Source organism: Trichechus manatus, unplaced genomic scaffold, assembly GCF_000243295.1.
Source record: "Trichechus manatus latirostris isolate Lorelei unplaced genomic scaffold, TriManLat1.0 scaffold00061, whole genome shotgun sequence".
In the NCBI taxonomy this organism is placed as follows: domain Eukaryota; kingdom Metazoa; phylum Chordata; class Mammalia; order Sirenia; family Trichechidae; genus Trichechus; species Trichechus manatus.
Genome location: NW_004443997.1, coordinates 4060356 through 4066355, shown reverse-complemented (window position 1 = coordinate 4066355; position 6000 = coordinate 4060356). Strand labels below are relative to the sequence as shown.

Sequence of the window (6000 nt, the reverse complement as noted above, 5' to 3'; positions counted from 1 at the left end):
TGGCTGCTAACCAAAAGGTTGGCAGTTCGAATCCACCAGCCGCTCCTTGGAAACCCTATGGGGGCAGTTCTACTCTGTCCTGTAGGGTCACTATGAGTCGGAATCGACTTGACGGCAACAGGTTTAGTTTTGGTTTGGCTTCCTTACGACTCCAAACCAAAAAACCAAACCCCTTGCTGTTGAGTCAATTCCAGCTTATGGCGACCCCCTGTGTTAATGGAGTATAACTGCTCCATAGGCCTTTCTTGGCTATAATCTTTATGGAATCAGATCGCCAGGCCTTTCTTCCATGGTGTCACTGGTTGGGTTTGACACACCAACCTTTTGCTTACTAGTTGAGTGCAAACTGCTTGCGCCATCCAGGGACCTTTTTCCTTACAACTCCAGCCTCCTTCAATTCACCTTTCTGCCCTCAGCAGCGAGTACGCTGACCTTTGTGAAATGAGACTTGGAGAAAATGGCTTAGCTACCTGCAGTTTTCAACCAGGGTCAGTTCACATTTCTTCAATGGCAGACCACTAGAGGCTAGAGCACCTTTATTTATTAAAACTTGCTTTCAAACAAACCTTTGACATTAAATTATGCTCAGACAGCCAGATTACATTTTAGATCAGTCGGGTTCCTAAAAGTATTTATCAACCACATGAGCCAAGATTTCCCCAGGAAAAAAAAATTTAACATGAAAGAAGAAGAAAATAGCAGTGGCATATGTTAACTATTTGAGAGCTTCCAAGCAGGCTGGCTCACAATTTCTTGGCATTTGTTGTGTGTATATAGCATAGAATTTACCAAAATAGCAGGGAACATTTATTTTACATAATTTTGCTATTAAAAAGAAGAAGAATTTGAAGAAATAGCTGTCAACTTAAAGACTTTGTTTGTACCACCATGTAATTCCCTTCAGTACCTTAGTTTAGGGCCTGTGACTTGATTGGGGTCTTCCAGAAAGGGAAGTTTTTTCTCGCTTTTCATCTGCACTTCTGGACTTTTATCCCCTGTGTTCCTGAATCTATCAGACTGAAAAGGAAGCTAAAACCTAAGTAAGATTATCGCTGGGTGGAATTTAGAGTCTTCACAAACAGAGCGGTAATCTGCCATAAAGAAGAAGAGAGCCCAGGTCTGGGAAGTCGACTGACCTGGGTTTGAATCCTTCCTCTGCCATTTAGTAGCTGTGTGACCTTGGGTAGGTTACTTCACCTCTCTGAACCTCAGTTTCCTTCCCTGTAAAATGAAGATGGGGTAGTTCTTACCTCACAAGGTTGCCATGGAGATTAAAGAAGTCAACAGAAATAGAATATCTTGCAGCGCCTGGCACCATCATTCAGTCTTTCAACAAGTTTTTATTGAGTGCTGACTATATTGTGAGTGCTGGGGACATAAAGGGGACAAAATAGATGTGGTTCCTTGCTCTCATGAACTGGGTGCTCTAGTGGGATAGTCCGTTGATATACAAGTAAACCAGTAAGTCGTTGTTGTTTTTGTTAGGTGTCGTCAAGTCGGTTCTGACTCATAGTGATCCTATGTACAACTGAACAAAATGTTGCCTAGTCTTGCACCATCCTTACAATCATTGCTATGTTTGAACACATTGTTACAGCCACTGTGTCAATCCATCTCATTGAGAGTCTTCCTCTGATTCGCTGACCCTCTACCAAGCATGATGTCCTTCTCCAGGGACTGGTCCCTCTTGATAACATGTCCAAAGTATGTGAGATGAAGTCTCATCATCCTTTCTTCCAAGGAGCATTCTGGCTGTACTTCTTCCAAGACAGATTTGTTCGTTCTTCTGGCAGTCCATGGTATATTCAGTATTCTTCGTCAACACCATAATTCAAAGGCGTCAATTCTCCTCTGTCTTCCTTATTCATCGTCCAGCTTTCACATGCGTATGAGGTGATTGAAAAGACCATGGCTTGGGTCAGGTGTACCTTAGTCCTCAAAGTGACACCTTTCTTGTTAACACTTTGAAGGGGTCTTTTGCGGCAGATTCATCCAATTCAATATGTCATCATTTGATCCCTTGACAAGTCATTATATATTTGCAAATGGATGTATCTTGAGAAGGAAACAAACAGAGCACCAAGATAAAGGACAACTGGGGGAGGGAAGTAGTCAACAAGGATGTCTCTGAGGAGGCTGAGTACAAGAGGACAAGCAGACAGTCATGCACACGTGAAGGTCCAGGCAGAGAGACCAGCTGGCGCAAAGGCCAGGAGGTGGGGCCAAGGAGCTGAGATCAGAGAGATAGGCTGGATCATGCAGCCTGAGATGGAGACCACGGTGAGGAGTGTTAGTGTTTACCTGAGACCAATGGGAAGCCATTGAAGAGCTTCAAGTGGGGCAAGAGGGTGCAACATGGTCAGAGTTGAGTTTTGAGAAGATCATTCAGGCACAGTCTCCCACAAGGAGAGAAATGGATTGTGGAAAGGCAAGAGGAGATGTAAGTTTGACTAAGGGAGTTGATTTAAGGAAGTTACAGGAGGTGAGGGGATTGATTTACGGTAGTTACAGGGGGTGAGGTGTTGACTAAGGGAGTTACAGGGGGTGGGGAGCTGGAGCATTCACTAAATATTGTCCACCTCTCCCTCACCTCATTCTTCCAATCAGCACAGGAAGACATCTTCCTATAGGGAGGTCCATCTGTAAGGCTAACCAGCCCATGATAGGACAACAAAGGACCATGTTATAATAAGGCTCCAGCGCATTTGGTGAACTCAGTTAACATTCACTGACAATCAGCATTCTTCAGCTTTGTCTCAGATACCTTAGCTATGTCGTATTGGGGCTTCTTAGGAGTCTTAAACATATTGACAAATGTGGGTGGTTGTCATTGTTGTTAGTTGTTGTCAAGTTGGCTTGGACCCATGGCCACTTTACATACAACAGAAGAAAATTTGTCCCATTCTGCTTCATCTTCATGATTGTTGGTATGCTCGAGTCCATTGTTGTCTCACTGTATATTTTGAGTGCTTCCAACCTAGGGGCTCATCTTCTAGCACTATATCAGACAGTATTCTGTTGTGAACCATTTGCTAATTTTCAAAAGTAGATCACAAGGCCTTTCTTCCTAGTTTGTCTTAATCTAGAAGCTCTGCTGAAATCTGTCCACCATGGTGACCCTGCTGGTATTTTAAACACTAGTGGCATAGCTTCCTGCATCATAGCAACAAACAAGCCACCACAATATGGCGGGTGTTGGAAATGTAGGTTAGGTGCTGTGGACCTGGAGCAGCCAGAAACTGCCAGAAGTTACTAAAAAAATGGACTTGTCTCCTTCAAGACAAGACCTGAGGCACTTCCTGATCTGTATGATTTGAGAAGAGCCTTCTCAGGGGCTGGACCTCTGTCTTCAAATATCTGAGGTTCTGACATGTGAAAAAGGGAGATGTTTGCTCAACTGGGATGCAGGGAAGAGACCTTAAACTTCTGGGTGTAAGGAAGAGGGAAACAGATTTCAATTCAACATAAGGAGGAGCCTTCTTGGGTAGAGAAGTCCAGAGATGAAAGGACCACTTTAGGAGGCAGTGAGCTACCCTTCATGAGATCGATTCAAGGAGAGGCGGGCGTCCATTGGAGTGGATTCAAGAGTAATGATATTTAACATTTGTGCATTACTTCAGAATGCCAGGTGCAAGCCTAAGTGTCATATGCACTATCTTAAATAATCCCTTCAACAACCCTAGCAAGGTCTACTAATATCTGTAGTTTATAGACAAGCAGACTGAGGCTCCAAAAGTTTACACCAACTGGTTAAGTTCTCCTAGATAGTAAATAAAGAGCCCTGGTGGCACAGTAGTTAAGCGCTTGGCTGCTAACCGAAAAGTTTGTGGTTCGAACCCACCAGCTGCTCCGTAACAGAAAGACCTGGCGATCTGCTTCTGTTAAGATTACAGCCTTGAAAACCCTATGGGGCAGTTCTACTCTGTCACATGGGGTCGCTAGGAGTTGGAACTGATTCAACAGCAATAGGTGGGTTTTAGATCGTACGTAGTGTACCGGGACTCTGAATAGAGTAGCTCCAAAACCAATGGTCTTAACCAGTCAGCCCATGTAGCTCTAAATGAGGCCAAGAACACCCCTTGAGAACTGATTAAGATGCAGATTCCTGGGCTAGCTTCCAGAGCTAATGCTTTCGAACCTCTGCAGAATGGGGCCCAAGAACCCATATTTTAAGAAGGTGTTGATGGTAGCCACACAAGTTTGAAAGGCACTTGAAGGCCTCCTGCCCTGAATTTAGGACATGGAGTGTTAGGAGTTGGATGTGATGACCTTTAAGGTGCCCTTCATTCCCAAATGTCTGTTTTGTTAGTTATTAGCTGCCGTCAAGTTAGCTCCAACTCATGGCGACCTTACACGCAATAAAACTGAATGTTACCTGGTCCTGTGCCATTTCCATGAGCTTTGATAAGTCTGAGCCCATTGTTGAGGCTATTGGATCAATCCAGCTCATTGAGGGTTTTCCTCATTTTTGCCAATGCTGTACTTTATCAAACATGACGTCCTTTTCTAGCGATTGGTCTTTCCTGAATGTCTAGAAATCTATAGTTAATGGAAATTTCAGTACACTGTGGATTTTATTCATTTGTATTTTCCTGCCACCCCCATCAGTCTGGACAACAGTGAGCTTCTTCCCTGGATAGTGAATCACTAGCTTATATCCTGGATAAATAATAATATATAATCTAATAATAAATAATAGTTAACATTCATTAAGCCCTTAGCATGTGCTGGTAGCTCTGCTAAGCACTGTATGAGCACCACATCAAGGAATCCTTATGCTCCATGAGGTGGGTGTCGTTACTACCCCCACTTTACAGATGATGAAACTGAGGTCTAGAGAAAAAAAAAGTAACTTGCTTAAGGCTACCTCCCAAGTTAGCAGGAAAGTTAGGATTTGAACCTAGGTAGGCTTGAGTAGACAGCCCACGTGCTTAACCATTCTCTGACATGGCCTCAGTGGAGGCAGGCAGGTAACTCTTGTGACTGAGGGAACAGAGTCTATGCTACAACTTTCCAAGTAGATTGTCTTTGTAATTTATTCAGTCATATCCTCATTCAACAAGTATGCAAGGAGGATTTTCTATGTGTCTGAATCCTTATCATGGAGCTTATACTCATCTAAACCAAAACAAACAAACCCGTTGCCATCAAGTCAATTCCACCTCATGGCAACCCCATGTGTTACAGAGTAGAACTGCGCCATAGGGTTTTATTGGTTGTAATCTTTATGGAAGCAGATTGCCAGGCCTTCCTTCGAAGGTGCTGCTGGGTGGGCTTGAACCACCAATCTTTACATTAGTAGTGGAGTGCAAAGCATTCGCGCCACCCAGGGGCCACCTATAGTCATCTACCAAAAGTATATTGAAGGTCATGGAAGATACACACATTGCTGAGAGAACATGTACTAGGATCCCAGTGTGACTAAGTTCAGAGAAGTAAGGTTTAAAGATATATCTGAAGAGCCTCTAGAAATAAATGACAAAATAATTGTCTAAAATAGAACACCTTAGAGCGGTGGTTCTCAACTGGGGGTGATTTTGCCCCCCAAACAATGTCTGGAGACACTTTTGATTGTTACAACTGGAGGATGGTAGTATGTGTGATTCACATCTAGTGGGTAGAGGCCAGGGATACTCCTAAACATCCTACAGTGCACAGAACGGCCCCCCACCACAAAGTATTATCTGATCCAAAATGTCAATGGTATTGCGGTTGAGAAACTCTGGGTTAGAGAGTTAAAGGGATGCTATTAATGATTGTATCAGGACAATTGCCATAATCCAGACAGTCCCAGGCACACCTGTCTAGTGAGCTTATAATCACCAGCCATTAGAGCTGAAAGTGCCCTTACAGGTAAACCAGGCACCCCCTTATGTCTCAGGAAGTTAAATCAGTTGCCCAGGATCCCAGGGTCATTCATATGCAAATCTGCATAGTACTTTTAGACAGCCCTGGGTAGAGTGTGTCTAGGCCAGTGGGCCCTGGAGCAATCTTCCCCAA

The 6000-nt window shown here is 43.7% G+C and overlaps 1 protein-coding gene across 1 annotated transcript in view; it reads right to left on the bottom strand.

Moving 5' to 3' along the window:
* The window catches only part of SVOP (SV2 related protein), a 74529-nt gene that overhangs the window by 60994 nt on the left and 7535 nt on the right, over positions 1-6000 (bottom strand). The gene's annotated exons all lie outside the window — the stretch shown is intronic.